General features: G+C 41.3%; 1 protein-coding gene across 11 annotated transcripts in view; it reads left to right on the forward strand.

Annotated features, from left to right (window-relative positions):
* Window positions 1-20,184, forward strand: part of RBFOX1 (RNA binding protein, fox-1 homolog 1) — a 1,970,253-nt gene that overhangs the window by 1,561,974 nt on the left and 388,095 nt on the right. The window lies entirely within an intron of this gene.

A 20,184-nucleotide genomic window follows, 5' to 3' on the forward strand; every position in this document is an offset into this window, starting at 1 on the left:
CCTGACTCAGTCGTGGCAGAGTTTGTGACCATTCAATCTTATCCCTTGGGGCACTCTGGTAAACAGACGTTCCCCCAGATCCTGATGAGCACCCCTGATAAATTTAAATATATGGCAGAATGATGTTCCAGTCCAGCAAGAGACATCATTCCCTAAACTTAATTTTGTCCTAGTCTTGCATAATGGGGTTAAGTTTTGTTCTGTATGGGCACAAAGATCTCCCCAGGTGGAGCCAATTGAAGAATTGCACCTCTCTTTAGGGCCTTGTTACATGTCATACTTGGGCTGCACAAATGTTGATTGGCTTAGTGCTAGCTTGGAGTTTGCAGCAGTTACACCTTAAATCTAGAAACCTTCTCTGGCAGTCCCCTCCCAGCACAGCTGTGACTTGTCACTAGGGGCCTGATGAACAGGGAGGTCCCTTCCAGCTCTATTTCTCTATAATTCTCTATGTTTTATCCATCCTTCAGCAGCTGTGGCTGGTGCAGCCAGCTTCCCCCAAAATTGGCTTCACTCTGCAGCTGGGAGAAGTCTGCTCTCAGCCAGCTGCTGCAGCCACATGGGCAGTGGCAGAGCCTAATCACCACAACCTGGATCCACCCACAGCTTCCCTGCCCTGAAGCAGTGGCTTCCCTGGCAGCAGGCTGCCCCCCACTCTGCAGCAGCAACCACCATCTCTCGGTGTACCGTGTTTGGATCGAGTGCATGGAGCAGGATGCTGTTGGAGCTGCAGAGCTGGAGCTGCAGGGCTTATTGGAGCCTGCCAGATCGGGGAGTTCTCTGGGGCTGGCCACACTCTTCTCTGCTCCCCATGGCTTGGCAAAGGAGTGGGGCACAGGGTCCATAGTGGCCACATGTCCAAACTGACTCAGCGGTGGTGGGGAAAGGTGCCCTAGGCTGCCATTCTAGGACTGGGGGTCTGGAGGCTGAGGGGAGTAGAAAAACTGTGACTCCAGTCCACAGGCTACTCTGCTAAGCAGCCGGGAGTCTAAGTGCCTACAGAACAGTGCAGTGAGGGATGATAGCTGCATCCTGGGATACTGGAGGATGTCAACTTGAGTGACCGATCTGTGGGGGATGGCCACACATTAATGAGGAGCTGGGGTGTGGGGGTCAGAAACATAATCCTTCCCTAGAGGTGATGTAACTTCAACTATATAACATGTGCTTGAAGCTACCTCAGTGTGTTAACAAACCACAGTTTAAGAGTTCCAAGAGCCACCCCAAATTATTATGTAACAAAGCCCTTAGATCAGGCTATGAGCCATTACACTACCTTTAGAGGGCAGACTACTGGAATTAGCCTGGTTTTGCATATTTGCAGTTATTCCTAATGTTACAAAATGCAAAACTTAAAACATAAGACTCTAAACATTGTAATACAACATATAAAATATGTTTTGGAAACATCCAAAGTACAAGAGTGGTTGCACATATAATACATTATACCGGGTTTTTCATGCAATGGCTGCATATGGACTTTATCTTTTATTATTTTAAATATTTTAACTGTTTGCAGTCACTTTAGAGTTATTGTATGTCTGGATTATTATAAAATATTTTTTTTAAATGCAGACTTAACATCTGACATTAAAATGTTGAGTGCTTGATTATTTACTGCATAGTGTGATTAGAAGGCTTTGCTCCCATGTTAATAGACAGTCAAAAAGTGACATTTCCATACTAATTACTAGGACAAAAAGTTATTAAATTTGAAATTGCCAAGACTTTTCAGTGAAAAAAAATCTGAAAATTCTAGACAGAAATATAGCTCTATTTTATATGAAATGTACTTTTTAAATTAAAAGATTAAAGGGACATTGTCAATCTTTCTGATAAAATCAGTACTCTGAAAGGTATTTGTTTCTGCAGTAGTCATCTGTCATTTTCATCATTTTACAGGCATGTTATATGAGCCAGGATGATATTTTTCTAGCTTAAATAGTCTAGTAAAGCAGCAAAGAAATCTAGAACAGTGTTTAAGCTAAGGTTTATTTTCTCAGTATTCAGTAGATGGAGTTGTTTGGGAGTTTCGCTTATTCCAAGGAGGGGAACTTTGCAACCTAAGTCTCTATTGATTTATGAAGCAGATATCCTTAACAGGTTATGTTCTTCTCCTAAATCTGTAGATGAACTAATAGTATTAATTATTAATCAGAATAATTTTGTGTACAACTACCAACGTAATTCATTGTATCTGATTTCTGTTGATTTTTTGTTATCATAGCATAACTATTATTTGACAACCAGATGGGGTGTGGGGGCGGAGGAGGGGAGAGGGGAGAATCATAAGATATTTCCATTTTCTTTTAGTTTTCAGATGGACCAGATTCATTTTCTACTACCGAATGTGAGATAACTGGATAGGGACAGGAATAGTGTGGAAAGTAGACACGCAAATTTCTTTCCTGTCTCATCTTTATATTACCTTGTAAAGTCCCTACCAGATAAATGGTAACACTAAGTTTGTGTGCCACTCATTGTACACTACCACAAAGATGGTAATGGGATCATCTCCAATTGTTATCAGCTGTTTTTTTCAAAAATTCACTATAGATGCATTATTTTGCTTTTGCCTACATCATGCTAAAATGACTATCTACTCAGATGCATGTGACTACATTTTATTTGTACTGACTATATCAGTATTAGTAAACCCCAGCAAAGTAAGAGGTTTTCCTTAGATGCAGATTAATTCTGGCTTGATAGTGTTGTTCTACTTTTGCAGATGATAGGAGTCTCAGATTATCCATACTGCACATTCCATTGCTTCCATGAGTGGAGGGCTGACATATTTTGCTGTTGCTGTCATATTTGATCTGGCTGTTTCTTTCCTTTATTTTCCATTGGGTATATTTATATTTTTGTTCAGTTGTTCAAATGAATGGTCAGAAGGTTTTTCTCCCTTATATATCATGTACATTTGTAGAATGAAAGGATGAAGATGATGACGTGGTCTGTTTTATTCTGTTAGCAGTAACTTCCCTTTCTGTTAAAACCTCCTGGAAATACAGTTTCATGTGGTTTTTGTTTTGCTTTGCTTAGTTTCATTTTGCTTTTTCATTTAAAACATAGATCAAGCACTGTAACCTACACACATTCTTTGTCAAACCTGTCAGTTACTCCAGGTGCTATAGACAGCTTGTCTTCTGTCATTGTTACTTTAGTGAGGTTGGGGGTGGGTTGTTTGATTGTTTTTTTTAGCTAAGCTGCTTTTTTATTTTTTCTTGGAAAAGGAGAAATAGCAAAATACCTTTCTTGTTGACCAAGTGATTTTTTAAATTTGAGATAAGAAAGGTAGTCAGTCTAGATGGTGATCCTCCAATAAAGAAAAAGTTGGTTTATATTTCTGACTTGTCTGTATAATTCCATCAAATAATTCTTTACTTCAGGAATCATTTAGGTATGTAGAATATGAGATTCTAGATCACCTGATAATTTCTCAAGTTTTTCTCTGTAACATCTTAGCCTGGGGAATTTTCTAGCCTTGACAAAGGGGCAAGGCATTTTATATTCCACCCAATAGATAGGGTATTTCTTTCATCCTTGATATCATGAACAGTGTCAGCAATAGGCAGGTCTGAACATCCTAATATGTAAGTATAGTCACCAGCTCGTATGTCAGATACTATACTTGAACACAGTTCTTTTGTTTGACAAGAACAAGATAAGTCTGGTACTTTGAACTCCTGCAGCATTTTTTTATAAGTTGAATAAATAGGAGAATATCTAAACATGCTTGGACAGGAATTCTTTGTATTTTTATCTTTGGAAATCTTACGATTTGGGTGATCAGAAGTTGTATGTAGAAGCTGACCCAAGGAAAACATTTTGCAAAGTTTTTTTTTGCCAAACTAATGGCTCAGCCTTAGGTGTCCATGTATTTAAATATATATGTATGTATGTATGTGTGCGTGTATATATATATATTATATATTTAAAAACACCTGGACTTTGGATAGTGTGATTTGATTCTCAAAAGTGACTAAGCTCTGCCTTGTGAGGTTCACTCTCTATGGGCTTTAAACAACTCTGTATAAACCTTGCTAAGTTCTGTGGGAATTGTGGGGTGGTGAGTTGTTGCTTTTTCCAAATTGCCAACCCAGCAAAATGAGCCTGGACTCTTGGACTGTGAAAAGTGCATTGTGTTCTTTTTAGCTCACATACATTATCACCAATAATAAAGAATCTGTTAATCAGATTGTGCCAATAGTTGCAACTCTGTCACTCCATTGCTTTCAGTGGGACTGTACATGTACAACGAATAGCAGAATTCATTTGTATACTTGAAACATAGTTAATAATGATGTTGATAATAAGCAGGGATTTGGGTTTTCCATTCACAGTGGGAAAAAGTAATAAAATGTGAATTTTCTCATTTTAAAAAGAAAAATTCGGATTTTATCCTTTAAAGGAGAAAAAAATCAGGAAACAGCAGGTTTCCCTCTGCAGGCTGGCAGAGTTCCAGCCTGCAAGGAGCTGTGGGGAGCAGGAGGAGGGTGATCAGACAGGAGGCGCCATGTGCATATCTGTGCTCACACTTGTACATGGCAGCCAGGCAGCATGAAAAGAGCTCCCTGCAGGTAGGTCTGGTGTGCTGGGGAGAGAGGGGAGGAGGGGCACAGATTATAACCCCCATAGTGAAGGAGAAAGGGAGTTGGCTAGGTCTGAGCTGGATGCACTGTCCAGCTGGGATAGTACATGGAGCTGTGGAGAGTGGGACAGGGCTACAGGCAGCTTGTCTGGTGGTGGCATGGGGGCTGACTCTCCACCACTGCACACACTCCCGGGGAAGGGGCATGAGGGATATATGCCCCCCAGATTTATGTGCTGGGTGCAGTAGATGTGTGCTGGCTGGCCTCATGCTGCCATGGCAAGGAGCCCCCTACCCACCTGGCAGCAGCAGGGGCTGTGGGTTGGGAATAAGGGGCACTGGCAGGGCCAGGGAGCTGTGGGTCAGGAGTGAGTGGTATTGGCAGAGTTGGGGGGCTGTGGGTGGGGAGTGAGGGGCCCTGGCAGGGCTTGTGGGGCTGTGGGTGAGGAGTGAAGACCTTTACAAGGTCAGGGGGATGTGGGCTCTGTGAGGGGTGTCAGCAGAAATGGAGTGCTTTGACTTGAGAGCAAGGGACAATGGCATGGGCATGGCACCAGCATATCTGGACTGCTCAGTACCACAAAACATTTGGGGGTACAGCTGCAGCTGGACCTGTGTCCTGGCAAGTGAAGGGGGCAGGGGAAGCACTGATTTTGTTCCATGATAAAAAATCCAAAATCAAATGCCAAAATATATAGGTATTCAGAATTTATTTTATGATTATGACTGAGACACTGGTAGGCTTCCAATTTGCTTTAAAATTGCAAATATATAAACAAAACATTGTGTTCAGATGTGGATTCATAGATAAATAGTTGTGTCTCATTTTAATCATGGAAAAATGCAGATACGGGGGCTTTTAATGAGAGAATTTAAGGTTTTTAATAAGACAGTCTGTGTTTTCAGAAAGAGAAAACCAGGATCCCTGATAATAAATGTGTGGAATAGAACTGAGCTCCCTTTCCCACAAATGGTTTGACTTTTCAGGGTGTAGGTAAAATATTTTTTGCTTTTTGCTTGCATGTATTTTTGTTTGTATGTATTTTTGTTGCTGAAGGAACCTGACACAGTGGGTATATTTGCATGTGTGCTTTACTGAGGAGCTGACTAAATAGTTCTGCAGTAAAGCGTCATAATCTGCACATGTGTCCGTATTAGGTCACAGTAAATTAATTAACTCTGATGTAAGACAATACTGTCAGGGACAGTACTATCCTACAGCAGTAATTATGTGTGCTCAAGTGCACATCTAGATTGTGACAGAGGCTGGATTGGGGCATGAGGGTATTATAGTGCAGTGATGTCTGCCAGATAGCACTGTACTGTAGCACCTTGTGTTGCAGCCAGCCCCTCTGCTTCCTGATGCCACCACCTGGAGCCCAGGACTGCCCCACGGGGACCCTACAAGCTGAGAGCTGCTCCACCCTGGCTCAGTGTGCTGCGATCCTGGCCACACAAGTAAACACTGTGCCTGGGAGCAGCTGATTCCAGCACAAGCTGTGCTGGAGTTTATCACATCATGCTAATTGCACATGTATAGCTGCACCCAGTGACACTGAGTTTGTTAGTTAGGACAGGATTATTTTATTACACAGCCACTTTTTCAGGGTTTAGCTGTATAAACCTGGGTTGGGTTCAGTGTATAGTCTAGTGGGTTTCTTAACAATTACTGTTTTAAAAAAATTTCATATTTGTCTTTAATTTTCTGATATTTACTTAGATTTAGGTAAGCAGCATATAGTATCACTTGGTTTCTCTGGGTAGAACTGTGTCTCAGATGGGAAGAAAATAAGACAGGTCTGTGCAGGTGGAAGTACACACAAAAAAATGCAAGACACAATACTCATATTTTACATGTTGAATAAAAGTGCCATGAAAGATGGCTCAGGTAAGAATGAGTGGGACCATGTAATTAATGTGCCTGAATTTTCTCCACTGAAAGCATAGGTCCAGTTCAGGCTAGGGCTACTCTATTTGAACCAGAGTAAACTTGTCACTATCTATACATGCATTTAAGCACAGTAATATACTGCAGTGTTAGATACCACTTGTGATGAGACTATCTAGCAGTGCAGTAAGTTAGTCTAGCGTGTTCTAATTGCCATGCATGTGTAGACAGTGCTGCTTTATTGCACAGAAAGTCTGTTGCGTAGTAAAGCAACTCATGTAGATGTGCCTACTGCATTACATTTTGCTGTGGTTGTGAATCGGGGGAAATGCTCTTTCTACTACTGCTGTTCTGCAGCCTGATCAAGCTGTCTTGTGGAAGACAAAAGGTTGGCTTTTCTGTTTATAACAGTAATAAGTTACAGAACTCCAAAAAACATCTATTAGAATATAGAAAATTAGTTACTCTGGTGTACGCATCTTGCACTGTCTCTGAGCTTCACTGCAAAGGCTGGGCCTAGAATTTTCCTCACCTGCAGCATGCTTCTGTTTGACACTTAAAGTAACAGCATACATATTCTCATGGCTTCATGAACTTTAGAGCGGTCTGCATAGAGAATAACATGGATCTCATGGATACAATTTCGGCATCCCTGTTTACAGGCCTCGCTCAGAACAACAATATAAATAGCCAGGCATAAATGGTGTCTGTCTGTTTTTCCAATAAAGTGTCTTTTACTCTGTTTTAATTTAAAGGGGCCAATTCAGTCATTAGTGTATGTGCCCACTGAACACTACCACTGCTGAGCTGTCAGTTAGCAGTTGCAGTCCTGGGCTAAGTACAGATATTTGGGGAGGTTAAATTGGGTTCAAAATGGCCACCTGATTTAAACTTAGCTTGTTCTGGTGCTGACCTTACACTTACAGACCTGGTCTCAGTGACCAGCCGTCAGTCTAAACCTGTAACTATACAGAAGCTCCATGCATACAAACCGGCCTACAAATTGCAGAACCCAGTTAAAAATAAACCTGGATCTATGTAGTATCAAACTTACTTGGTTTAGGTCAAACCAGTGCATGGACCTTCCCCTATGGAGCCCCGGGGATGGGAAAACTCCAGGGCTGCACTGGCCCCAGTCTCAGAGCTGCTCTTTTCACCCACCCCACAAGGCTACTTTTTGTCCCCATGGACCCTTACTATCCCCTCCCCCAACCAGCCAGCCCTGTCAACCCCCATCACACAAGCCTCTCTGGGTTCAGCCATTTTTTTTCAGAGTTTGTCACTACTTGAGCTGAGTAAGTAAGTCATGGTGTGGGGAGGGGTGGGAGGGATGGGAGTGTAGGTTTGCTGGGAGGGGGGTTGACCCCACCCCACCCCACCTGCAGTTCACGCCACTCATCCTACTCATGGGTCTCATGTGCCCGTGTCCACCCTACCCACAGGTTAAATTAGCCCTGCCCACTGTACCCACATGGTCATGCCAGCCCAGCTCACCCCACCTGTGAGTTTTGCCTGCCCTTCTCACCCTACCCATAAGTCAAGCCTGCTCTTCACCCCTCATGGGTCACACCTCACCCTCATCCCTTGGCAGACCTCTGACCCCCCTGCTAGACTCTCTATCCTGACTTGCCTGATATTGGGCAGCCATTTTAAACTGATTTAACCTCCCCTTCTGCCCCTAAATGTCTATAGTTAGCCCTGGAATTTAATTTATTTTACTTTTGTATGTGACTTAGTACTAACACCATGAATAATTTGAGACAAATGTATTGATATAAGAAATCTAAAGGTATATGAGATAATTCTCAGACAAAGAATGTATTCAAGGATATTGGTATTTTTTTTGTTTTGTTCTGCCCTTGGTCTGTTTGGCATTCCTCTTACCTTTCCAACTCTCTCTTGTAATGGAGGTTGTATTCCCTTTCCATCTCCAAGAATCATTTTAAGAATTAAGGCAGGGAAGGATCAATGTTTATTATTTACCTTTCTACAACGTGTTATTAGCAAACTTTTCCCCATTTATCTCAATGCCTCTGAAAAGTATGAAAGTGGATATCAAATCCATTTTTCAAGTTGGATATAAACTTATGTAGAAGTACAAATTATTAGCATTTGAACTCATGAAGTATGGTTAACAAATTCCAGTTTTACAATATTTAAAAGCCCTTTTGGAAATTCAAGGATAAGCCACTTCTATATTACCTGCCCAAGCTCTACTGACATTCTTGGTAGCACATGCAAACATATATTTCAACCATTTTTAGAAAAAAAAGTAGTCTATTGTTAATTTTTTTTTTTGTTCTGACTTATGTTTTATATGAATTAAATATAGAAAAAGAAATGTCACACTACGTTTTTCCCCTTTCTCTTGATTTGAGGTTCTTCAAAGTTTTGTATGCACTTTCCCTCCTTCTTTCTTGCCTTCCTCCCATTATTCTCAAGGTTGAGGTGACTTGTTCCTACTAATAGCTTCCTTCTACTCCTCTGACATAAGTGATATTCAGTGCTCTTACTTACAAAAGCAAAACCTGTATTATATTTTTGGCAAAGATTTCTGAGCCATGGTACATTCACAAGTATTATTAAAAACCTGCTGAGTTATTTTGAATAATTAAACATACATGAATGATACTTTTTTGCTTTTGACTGTGAACTGTCAAAAAAGCAGGAGAGGAGAGATTTTTATTATGTTGCAATGTTCTGTTCTGTGATGGGGGTTACCTTGAATTTAGTAAAAACCTATAAGGAAATAAATATTAGGAGACTTGTTTTGAAAAAAATCTTGGCAAAGGTAGGTGGGAGGTGTTTGATCAAACCTCTGGTTCTGAAGAGGTATTTAAAAAGCAAAAATGGGGAAACTCAAAACTTTTTAAGTTGTCTTCAATTTTAGATGAGATCTAAGAAGGAATATTAAATATATATGTAAACAGAGGAAGGAAACCCAATGAAAGATCAGAAGAACAGGTTAAAACATCTTCCATCATGTGAGATAAAATTATATTTTTTAAATCTAAGAACATACTTTGTCAAAGGAAGGAAAGGAACTAGTATCAAGAAAGAAAGAAAAGAGATGATGACAGGTGGAGTAAAGCAGGTCTTGCAGTGTCTGTGGAGTTATTTTGTGAATAATAATATTTAAAAATGGGTAATTCATGTATGTTCACTTTTCTTTTGACACTACCAGTTCCACTGTAATGGTCGTCATAATGGCACTTGGAACAAACTAATAAACTCTGGAAATAAAATCATTCCTGGTTCCCTAGAGATTGTTTCTTCATTTATGTAGCGCTATAGCTGTTATATTCTGCTGGATTGTTTGAACTGATCAGCTAGCATCAAAGTTTGTTGGTATATAAGGCCCTTTCAGTGTTTGTACTGTACTCTCTGATTTTGACCCAGGTTGGGGGTCAGGTATGTAACATGAATTTTGGAAAGAGTCTTTTGGTTTTGACTTCTGCTTATAGTGTTGTACCTGGGCACTTATTATAGCCCTTATTTTAGTGTTTTACAATACAGTAAGTCACCCCATTTTTTTATTTACATGTACTAATAAAAAAAACCTTTTGAAGATGAGAGAAAAATTGTTTCTGAAGAAATTATCTAGATTAAACACTTCTGTTTTTCTTAGAAATTGGGGTATTGATAACAACTATAACATTTAGGAAACATTCAAAAGAAAAAAAAAAATTCAATGTGTGTTCAACATCCTAGCCCAGGTAAGACTATGTTATTAACTTGAGTTATAAAAAGCTGACTATTTAATGAATAGCAAAGACAAGCATAAAGCAGTAAGATATCCAACACAGTTGGAGTCCAACTCAATACGTCATTTTCCTTATAGTCATTCAGCCGTATCTGCAAGTTCTGGTTGCTAGTATGTTATTTTTACTCTATGTTCTGGTCAAAGGATGTAATATTATACATTTGTAACACTTAGGCATTATATTGTAATACTGAATAGTCTCTCAGCATGATGCAGCTGCAAGATTTACTGTGTTTGCAAGATACCTGTTCAAGTGCAAGTTGCATATCAGTGCTTTCAGTTACCTGATCCGTGCCAGTGAGCAGCATTTTCAGAAAAATAGCAGCTTGCGCAAAGCTAGACTGACAAGAAGAATAAGCATGATAGCATGCTGTTTAGTGACTTAGCCAGGGGATCCCAGGAGCTGACACTATTGGCTTTTTAAGTATAGAACAGGCCAGGGAGAACAAAAAAGGAACTCTGTTTTCCTCAGTTCCACTATTCCTCAATTTCCTCCATTACTGGAACAACAGGAACACTGGATCCAAACATCTTTCTGAAATAGGACACATACACACACATTTGAATTCAAATCTATCTCTATTTCTTGTAGCTTATTCTGCAATATGACATTAACCTAGTAGCTAAAAACTAGATCTTGGCTATCACACTTGCTAAGCACCCTTAAGAAAAAGATCTCAAAGGGTTCCCAGCTTAGGCTCATTTTTGCAATATTAGGAGAAAGCTAAGGAGTGTGAGATGCTACTGCTTATGAAAAGATGGGTAAGCAATATTTATCTATGCTGAATTGCATCCTATTTCATTATGCCTATTGATCCAACCTGTCTAGATCGGCTTGTATCTGCTCCCTGCCCTCCAGTGTGTTAACTTCGTCCCATAACTTGCTATCATCTACAACCTTGGAGAGGGTGCTCTCTGCACCCTCATCCAAATTCCTGATGAAGTTATTAAATAACACCAGTCCAAGGACCAAACCCTGTGGGACCCCCACTGCCTACCTCCTTTCAGGCCGAGAATGACCCATCCACCACCACTCTCTGGGTATGGTCCCTAAGCCAGTTGGCCACCCACCTGACTGTGTAAGCATCCACTCCACAGCCTGCTAGCTTCCCTATGAGAATAGGATGGGAAACTGTGTCAAAAGCCTTCTAAAATCCAGGTAGATGACCTCAGCCTCAGCTCCTGTGGCAAGGCAGTGTGTGGCCTGGTCATAAAAGGCTATAAGTTTGTCAGGCAGGATCTACCTGTGATGAACCTGTGCTCATTTCCTTTCAACGTCATTTCCCCTGCTGGGCCTTCACAAATGTGCTCTTTGATTTTTTTCCAGTATTTTCCCAAGGATAGAGGTAAGATTGAGTGGCCTAAAGTTACCTGGCTCATCCTTTCTCCCCTTCTCAAAAATGGGCACCACATTGCCCCTTTTCTAATCCTCAGGGACCTGACCAGAGTGCCATGAGTGCTCAAACAGCCCTGCCAGCGGCTCTGCTATGACACTGACCAATTCCTTCAGCGCTCGTGGATGACATGTAGCCATTCAGCCCCTCCAAGTGCTCCTTAACTAAGTCAGCAGAAACCTTCGGTGATCTGGTGCCTTTTGGACATCTATCTGTGTTCAAGGTGGGGGAATTGTCTTGGTCAGTACTTAGGAATACGGAAGCAAAGAATTCATTGAAGAGCTCCACCCTTTTCCTTGCATCAACCACCAACTGTCCTGATTTGTCCTGTAGGGGCCCTATGCTACTCTTTTGCTCGTCATGTAGCTGTAGAAGGACTTTTTATTGTTCTTAACTGTTGTAGCCAGCATAATCTCCAGTCTTGCCTTGGCCTGCCTAACTGATTCCCTGCAATAGTGTGGCTGCCCCCTGCTTCCACTGCCTTTAAATCTCTTTCTTTGTCCCCAGTCTTTTCTGGAGTTCCCTGTTCAGCCAAGGAGGCTTTTTTGTCCCCTTACCCCTTTCCTGCATAAGGGGATAGACTCCTTTTGGGCCCCAAGAATCACTCCCTTGAGAAAGCTCTAACCCTCCTGGACCCCCATTTGCTCAATGCTCTTGAGTTCCACCACCTCACTAACTAGCTTTCTAAGTTTACTAAAGTTGACCCCTCTGAAATCTAACACTTTAGGCTCACTGGATACTTTCCCTACCCTTCACTGGATAGTGAACTCTACCAAGTGATGGTCACTATCTCCCAGGTTACTGTGTACTTGCAGGTTCCCCACAAGATCATCCCCTGTTGCTAAGACCACATCTAGCAAGGCACTACCCCTGCTGGAACTGGATGCCACCTGGGTTAGGTGGAGGTCCCGCACACAGTATAAGAACCTACGTGAGCAGTTTGTTTTGGCCATCCGCTCCTCCCAGATGTCCTGGTAATTTAGATCCCCCATGACACCTCCTCCCTCACCTGAGTGGCCTCTGAGAGCTGCCTGAAGAATACTTCATCTAGCTCATCATGCTGATGCAGAGGTCTGTAGTAGACCCCCACTAACAAGTTCTTTTCCCTTGGCCCACCCTGGATTCTGACCAACAATGCCTTGGTATTCCCCTCCTCTACCCCCACCTTGATAGAAGATGTGTACTGCTCCCTAACATAGAGAGCTACACCCCTGCCTTTTTTCCCCACTCTGTCTCGCCTATACAACCTGTATCCTTCAGTGCCTACCGCCCATGTGTAGAATCTCACCATGTTTCAGTTAAGCCGACTAGGTCATACGGTGTGCTAGCAAGTAAGAGTGTGAGCTCCTCCTGCTTATTCCCCATACTCCTGGCATTTGTGTAAAGACATTTTAGCCCCCCAATGGGTGCTCTTATTGCCCCTTTACCTTTATGGTTAGTGTGCCCCTTAGTGCTTACTTGGTTTGGTCCAGTGCCTTGTTTGTGGCTTACCAACCCTGGGTTCTTGTTGACCACTGGTTCCCCATCCTCCATTGAACCTAGTTGAAAGCTCTTCAGAGGAGATCAGCCAACCTGAAGAAGAACAGATGCTTACCTCTAGGAAAGAGATGAATATTGTACCTTACCAGGAAGCCTCCTCCCTGAAAGTGCTGATCGTGGTTGTAGAATCCAAAGCCCTCCTGAAGACACCATCTCTGTAGCCACTGGTTGGCTACCCTGATGCAGGCATCCTGGCACCTCCAGCCACTGCCAACTGAAAGGATGGAGGAGAATACCACCTGATGGATAGGAAAGTAAGAGATGATTGTGGGGATATCAGGTGTTATAATAGCTACTGCTGCCCCAGCATCAGCTGGGGACAGGAAGAGGGTAGCAACAGCAGCAACCAGGTGCCCCAGGGCAAGCAACACAGATTACCACTTCCCTAGCAGTCAGTACCCCCTCCCCAGCCCTCTTTGGCATGGAGTTGCCCAGGGAACAAAACTTGTCAGTTTTATGTCTCTCTTTCTCAGGATCTAGCTCCATTGTTTTCTTATTTTCTTGCTCTTCCCCCAGAGAAGGAACTTCTGATCAATTATCTTCTGAACCTCCTTTTCTCCTAGTTGCTTGGAAGCCCTTCCTCTTACTTTTCACTTGATCCTGATGCACCTTCCCTGATATAAGAATGCAGATCTTGTAGAGCTTTCTCACCTATTTATGTTTCCCTGATCTCTTTTAGCTGTGCCAAATAACTAAAGCCACCGATATTATGGGAACAATATTATGTGAACTAATCACAATATTATGTGAACTAATGTATGTCATGCCTCTTCAATGCCTGCTTCCCAAACTAGAAGCAATATTGTTTTCTTAGTGCAGAATCCCCCACATGTAGCTCTCAGGTGGCAATATTACATTTGGTTTAGGATGTAGCAAATATGGAGTTTGGCATGTCTCAGTATATTACGACCTGCTGCTGTACTGGGGTGGTGATAAACTGCATGCAGTTTTCTGGGACAAAAATTGTAAGCCAGGATGAAATCATGATTTTTAAATTTCTGTGAGACTGCATTTGTTTGCTATACCAATAATAGAATTGAACCATACTGTCCTCATCAAGTAAGGTCATCTGAGAAGGTAACAAATCCGTCACATGCAAGGCTTGTCCCACCTGCCTTAAATGGCCCAGCTCACATTAAAGGGTCAGCCAGCTTTTGACAGGTTGCTTTTTCTGATATACTTCCATTATGCATGTTGTAACTCATCAATCTTTTTTGTGTGTGTTTCAATTTACCATTTAGAGAAAAGACTCGATCTGGAAAAAGCTTTCATATTTCAGATTCTCCATTTTAAAACTCAATTGAGAGTTTTAAATTATAACAAAATATAATTCTGAATAAAGTATAGTTATCTGTAAAAGTCCCCTAAAATGGTGCTTCATTTAATGCTTTTTTCCAACAGTAAACATTACAGCAGAATAATAGATGCCTTAGGATCATGTCAGTGTTCAATGTGTCTTAAAAAAAATTGCTTTTTCCTTAACTGCCCTGGTAACTTTATTGTATTTATTAGTTTTTATTCAGCTTAGGATGCAGCTAAGGCCCCCAGCAGATGTTATGTTTATTGCCCCGTTGTTTTTCTCACAGCAGATGCACAACTACACATGAAAAGGGCAGACTGTCAAAAGTGAGGAAAAAGTGGAACACCAGCTTGCACTGCCTTTGGTGACCAACTGGGGAGCTCTCTGAGGTCAAAGCTCAGCAACAGCACAACTGTAGAACAGATAGGGCTCCACTAAGGGCCATGTCTCACATTACACTTAGGATATGTTAACTGCACTTAAAACATGATCATTTATGAATTGAAGCAGTAAAACACATGCTAAGTGTGCTTGTATTATACTAAAGTTATGACATTTCACAGTATCTCCTGATAACATTAAGTAGCATGTGTTCACCTATCACTGGACTGATCCACAGAGATGATACAATTTCAGTGCATTAGTGTGGTTTGGGAACTGGGACCAGCAATCAGCTGATTATTGATCTCAACCTCAGCATGGCACTGGAACTAGTTCAAGGCTCCCATGTGGTGCTGGCCTGGTACTCAATTAGCTGATTGAGTGTCAGCCCCAGCACCACATCAGAGCCAGTTCAAGACTGCCGAGGTACCAGGGCTGAGACCAACAGTTGACTTATTGTCAGCCTCAGCTGCAGCACTGCACTGGGGCCTGTCCCAGACTCCCCAGTGCTGTGTCAACTGATTGTAGGTTCTAGCCCTTGCATCACATCAGAGCCTGTTGAAAATTTCTAGTGGAAGAGACCCAGTTTACCCTGTTGATCTAGAAGCAGGAGCAGCACCCCATCTCAGGCTCAGTTCCCCATGCTTCCTTCTGCCTGCTGCTAGTGACAGAGATCCAGCTCCCCCTGGTGTGCCATGGGCAGGCATTCCTGGGCTGGACTGGGCTGAGCAGTGCAGTGGGGAGGGCATGGGCTCTGGGCATGGTGGTTGCATATTTTTATGGGTGGACATGTGAGCTGTGGTGCCCAGTGCCAGGGTTGCTGTGGGGGCAGGGAGTATGGCTGGCTCCAGTCCTGTCACTGCAGGAAGTATTATGGTGCAATTGCTCAGAACACATTTTAATTTTTAACACAGCAAGGTAATACTTATTACTAAATAAAGCATGTGTTAGTGTCCCATGCAGCAAGGCCCTAAAAACATTCCCTACCCCATGCATCCCAGGACCCAGAGCCTGGCAAGGAAGGTGGTTTGGGAGAATTCCTGTCCCTCACAAAGCAAGGCAAGCTGTTGATTCCCTTCTCTGGTGCTTGGCAGAGGGGGGGATCCCTCCCCTGAACTAAGCAGAGCCCTTAGATCTGGAGAAAGAGCACAGTGGGGAAGGGGCGGCATCCCCCAGAGCACAACCATGCATACTGGGCAAATCTCTTCCCCCAGGGAGCCAGATGCACCATAGGTTCCCTGTCCCTCTGCTCAAAAAATCCTTCTTCTATACCAAACAAGTTGTGTACCAGGGAAATCCCTCCCTCGTCCTGAGCAAAACACGTGTGTGTTTGTGGAAAGGAGGGAGAAGTCGAGGGGTGGGGAGGGGAATTATTTGGTCAGCACAAAGCCAAGCACATGGGGAAACCTTGGACCATAGAGTCCCTTCTTCCTGATCTGAGCGAAGTGAAAAGGGAGGGTGAGAACCCCTGGCCTGTGTTCCATGCTGAGAAAGGGGTTTCCCCCATGCACTTGGCTCAGTGCAAGGGTAGGAAGGAATCCAAACACCTTGCTCCATGCCTCGGGAGGGCTTTCACCTGCTTTACGCAGGGTTGAGGGAGAAATGTGGGCGATGTCATCTGCACAACCTAAGAGAGGTGTGTTTGACAGCCAAGGTTCACAGGTTGTTGTTCCCTCTTCCTGGGTGAGGGAGACGTGCACCTTGGGATGCCAGAAGACCCAAGAAAGACTTGTCAATCAATGTGTGACATGCTACATCTTCAAGTTAAAGCTTGATAGAAACAAGCTAAAAAAAGTTCTACATTTTTTCAACCAATATTTTTGTAGCTGGATGGCCATTTTTATCATGCAATTGCTTTGCACATGTAGCCTGTCTAAATATATTGCACAATTTACTGGTTAATTGTGCAATACATGTAACATGTGCCAGGGGCCTAATGTAGGAAACACACTTTGAAAAATCCCCAGCAAGGGTCTCATTTTTTAATGGCTTGCTTTATTGGGATGATTGCAGTAAATATAATCTCATTTAATGACAGAAATAAATATTTTGATTTTCCTATATTCCACTATGAAAGAGAAAACAGTGAAATCCAGGCACTGGGAAAAGTAACAGATGTTCACACAAATCTCCCAGCTGAACATGTCTTCTGTAGGCCAAGATGATTGTTAGGCCCAATTAAACCCAGTACAGACATCCCATACTATAAGCCAAATCTAGTGAATATGTGCCCAACAGGGATGTATTTCATTTAGAAGGAACACCATTTCTATGGATTTTTATCTGCAGTAGATTATTAAATGTCACTGTTTGAAAGACTTCAGGAGTTCTGACTTGAAACCCTGAAGTTTGTGATCAGATGCATCACTTTATAAGTTGTATTTTTAAACGAAGCTTTTATTCCAGGAGACAGTTTCTCTTACAATTTAGGGATGCTTGTGCTTGAAATCTGTTTTCTGGGTGGCGTTTGTATTACAGTGCCAAATCATTTAAAAGGCTTGTGATGTTATGCTTTGTAGTAATGTTCCAAGTTCACTGCAATCGTCTCTGTAATCAGCTTTGTGATGGCAACTCCCTCGTGATGACTGCAGGGTTATTTTTGCTTCTCTTTCATATTATCTCTGAAATGGTGAGTTATTTCTTGATTTCAGAAGCATACTATGTAGTGATGGGGATGAAAATGAACCTATAGAGTCTCTGAAATCATTTGTGGGTTTCAAAATTATTCTATCCATTTGTACAAGGAACTATAATTTGCCTCTTCTGAAAATATGACTGCTTAAGGACTTTTTAAAATGATTCCTCAACAAATTCTCTTCTCTGTAGTGTCATTGAATTTTACAGTGTAGCACACTTTTGACGATGTCTACAAGTGCTCTTCTGTGGGATCTTTCAGAGAGTTTTACAATTCTTTGTATGAAAGAATGCATCTTTCTCTCATTCAGGAAATGTGTGTTGACCTGATAATGCCAATGTTGTTTCAGAGTACTTTAATTGTCATTTTGATTCATAAACAAACACACTAAGTATGTGCAACTTTTCTATAGTACAAAGGCTGAGTCTTGATATCAGATGTCCCCACCAAACTCTTAAAAATAATCCATAAATGAACTTACTAGCCAGTACATCTGTATTCTTAGCTAGTATACATAGCATGTTTCTAAAGTCTGTCAACCGATCATACACTTTAATAACAAGACATGAACTTCTTCAAGTTTTGACTCTCTGAATCTTAATTCTCTTCACCTCTTACGACTGATTTCTCTCCAGCTGCCGACATTCTTGGGATTTAACATCCTACATAGTTTTGCTAACTGCAGCAGTACAGAAAGGCTAGTCTATAGTCCGATGCCAGGAATCATATTATATTCCTATATATGAAACTTATGTTATACTCCCTGTATGCAAATAATACGGTTCTTTAATGTCAGTTTAATAGATGTGTGTCTTTCATAGCATATGTGAAACACATATAGAACATCTTTCTATTTCCCAATTAAGTTCCTATGGAGGGAAACATATTACATCTGTCTTAAGTATATCTCTTTTTGCCAGTGTTATGCTTAATACCTAATTCTCTGTTGATTAATGTACTAGTGAGAGATTACATCAGGAAAGCAGTAAATATATAATATTGTGCCAATGAAGGGATAGTATGACAGATTTTAAAATATTCAGACTGATGATTAATTTTGAGAAATTGATTTCCAATAGAAAGACATACTAAACACATTTTTCTCTGAAGTTCCAGAAGTTAATATGATATGAATAATATTTATATTTTTTAAAAATCAGGTTTAAAGGTGTGTTGTACCTACAAGATTGAGTTACTTATTTTATTTGTTGTTGAAGACAGAATTGCCAACAGATCACAACTCTCTCATTTATTGCTTATCACTCCATTCTGCTTTAGCATAGCTGCAGATATTGCCTCTCCTTTCAGTTTTCTCCCTCCTAGGTTTCTTGCCCTTCTTTGCTCCTTTTCATCTTGTTTATGATTTTGAAAGTCTTTCTTTTATTTTTTCCTCTAAAAATGAACTATTATCCATCATATTTTAAAATGAAATGAAATAATGTTTTTTACTATTTTAGTAAGGCATATTTTATTCTGTTTGATATTCCCCAGTTCCCACCCAACAACAAAATATTCAAGCTCTAAATTTATAGCTATGCATTCACTGTCTTTTGGTGATGATGCTATCCACCATATGAAATTCAAAACACTCTCTCTGTTTCTTTTAATCACAAGTGAATCATGGGTTAGGGAATTGGATACTTTGATGGATAGATCTAAGATATATTTTTAGAGGACACTGTAAACTAGCAAGTAGTAGAAGTATTTGTCTCTCAAGTGCCATGTTGGTTAACAAGTAAGGTGCTGTTCAAATGTCCTGTTTTACACCTTTTTCTTTATTTGACCCAAAGAACGCTTATGTTTATGTTAATATAACACCAGGAATTTACTGTATACAGCAAAAGCTTTGTTATGTGGCACCCATGGAGAATGGGGGTGCCAGATAACAAAATATGACAGTTAACTGAGAGACCTGAACAGGTGTTTTTTGCCTGTTCAGGTTGCTGCCTCACCTGCCATGTCCGGGGTGTCGCCACCCCTCTCACCGCCCCTCCCGTGGGCCCTGAGGGACAGGGAGGTGGGCCTTGTGCAGCCTGCTATGCATCGGGCTATGGGGGATCAGCAGTGCATGCTGCTTTGCCCTGGGCCATGGGGGCTTGGCGAAATAGGAAGTGCCATGGTGGGCACTTCTTCCAGTTTTGCTTTTACCTTAACAGCTGGCATGCCAATTAATAGAGCATGCCGACTTGTACGGTGCTAGATAATGCAGCTTTTACGGTACTGATATTATTGTATTATTAACCTTTGCTCCTGTAAATTAATTTATTTCATTGTATGCACAAGTTCTTCCTTAGAGAAGGAAGGTAAAAATTCTAAAAATGGGATAAAATATATTCCACAGTTCCAACAAGTCAAGATAAGATCAAATTGTATTAGCATTGAGCAGCCATCACAGTATGTTCTCTACATAGTCTAAAATGGAACCAGACAACTTTTCCTGAAAAAGGAGCATCTATTAGAACAGCTAACACAGATTTTCTAAAATATCTAGAAAAAGTTAATATATCTTGGGCATTAAGAAAAGGGAAATCAAATGACAAATTTAATAATTTATTTTGCCTGCATCCCCAGTTGGACAAAACTACTTTGGTTAAAACCCAAGTTCCCATTCCTCAGATGAACAAAGCCTGATTTGAATCTGAATTTTAATTATATAAGAACAATTGTTAATAACTGTCCTTATTTTGAAC

This window comes from Crocodylus porosus, unplaced genomic scaffold, assembly GCF_001723895.1.
Source record: "Crocodylus porosus isolate Cpor-Errol unplaced genomic scaffold, CroPor_comp1, whole genome shotgun sequence".
In the NCBI taxonomy this organism is placed as follows: Eukaryota; Metazoa; Chordata; order Crocodylia; family Crocodylidae; genus Crocodylus; species Crocodylus porosus.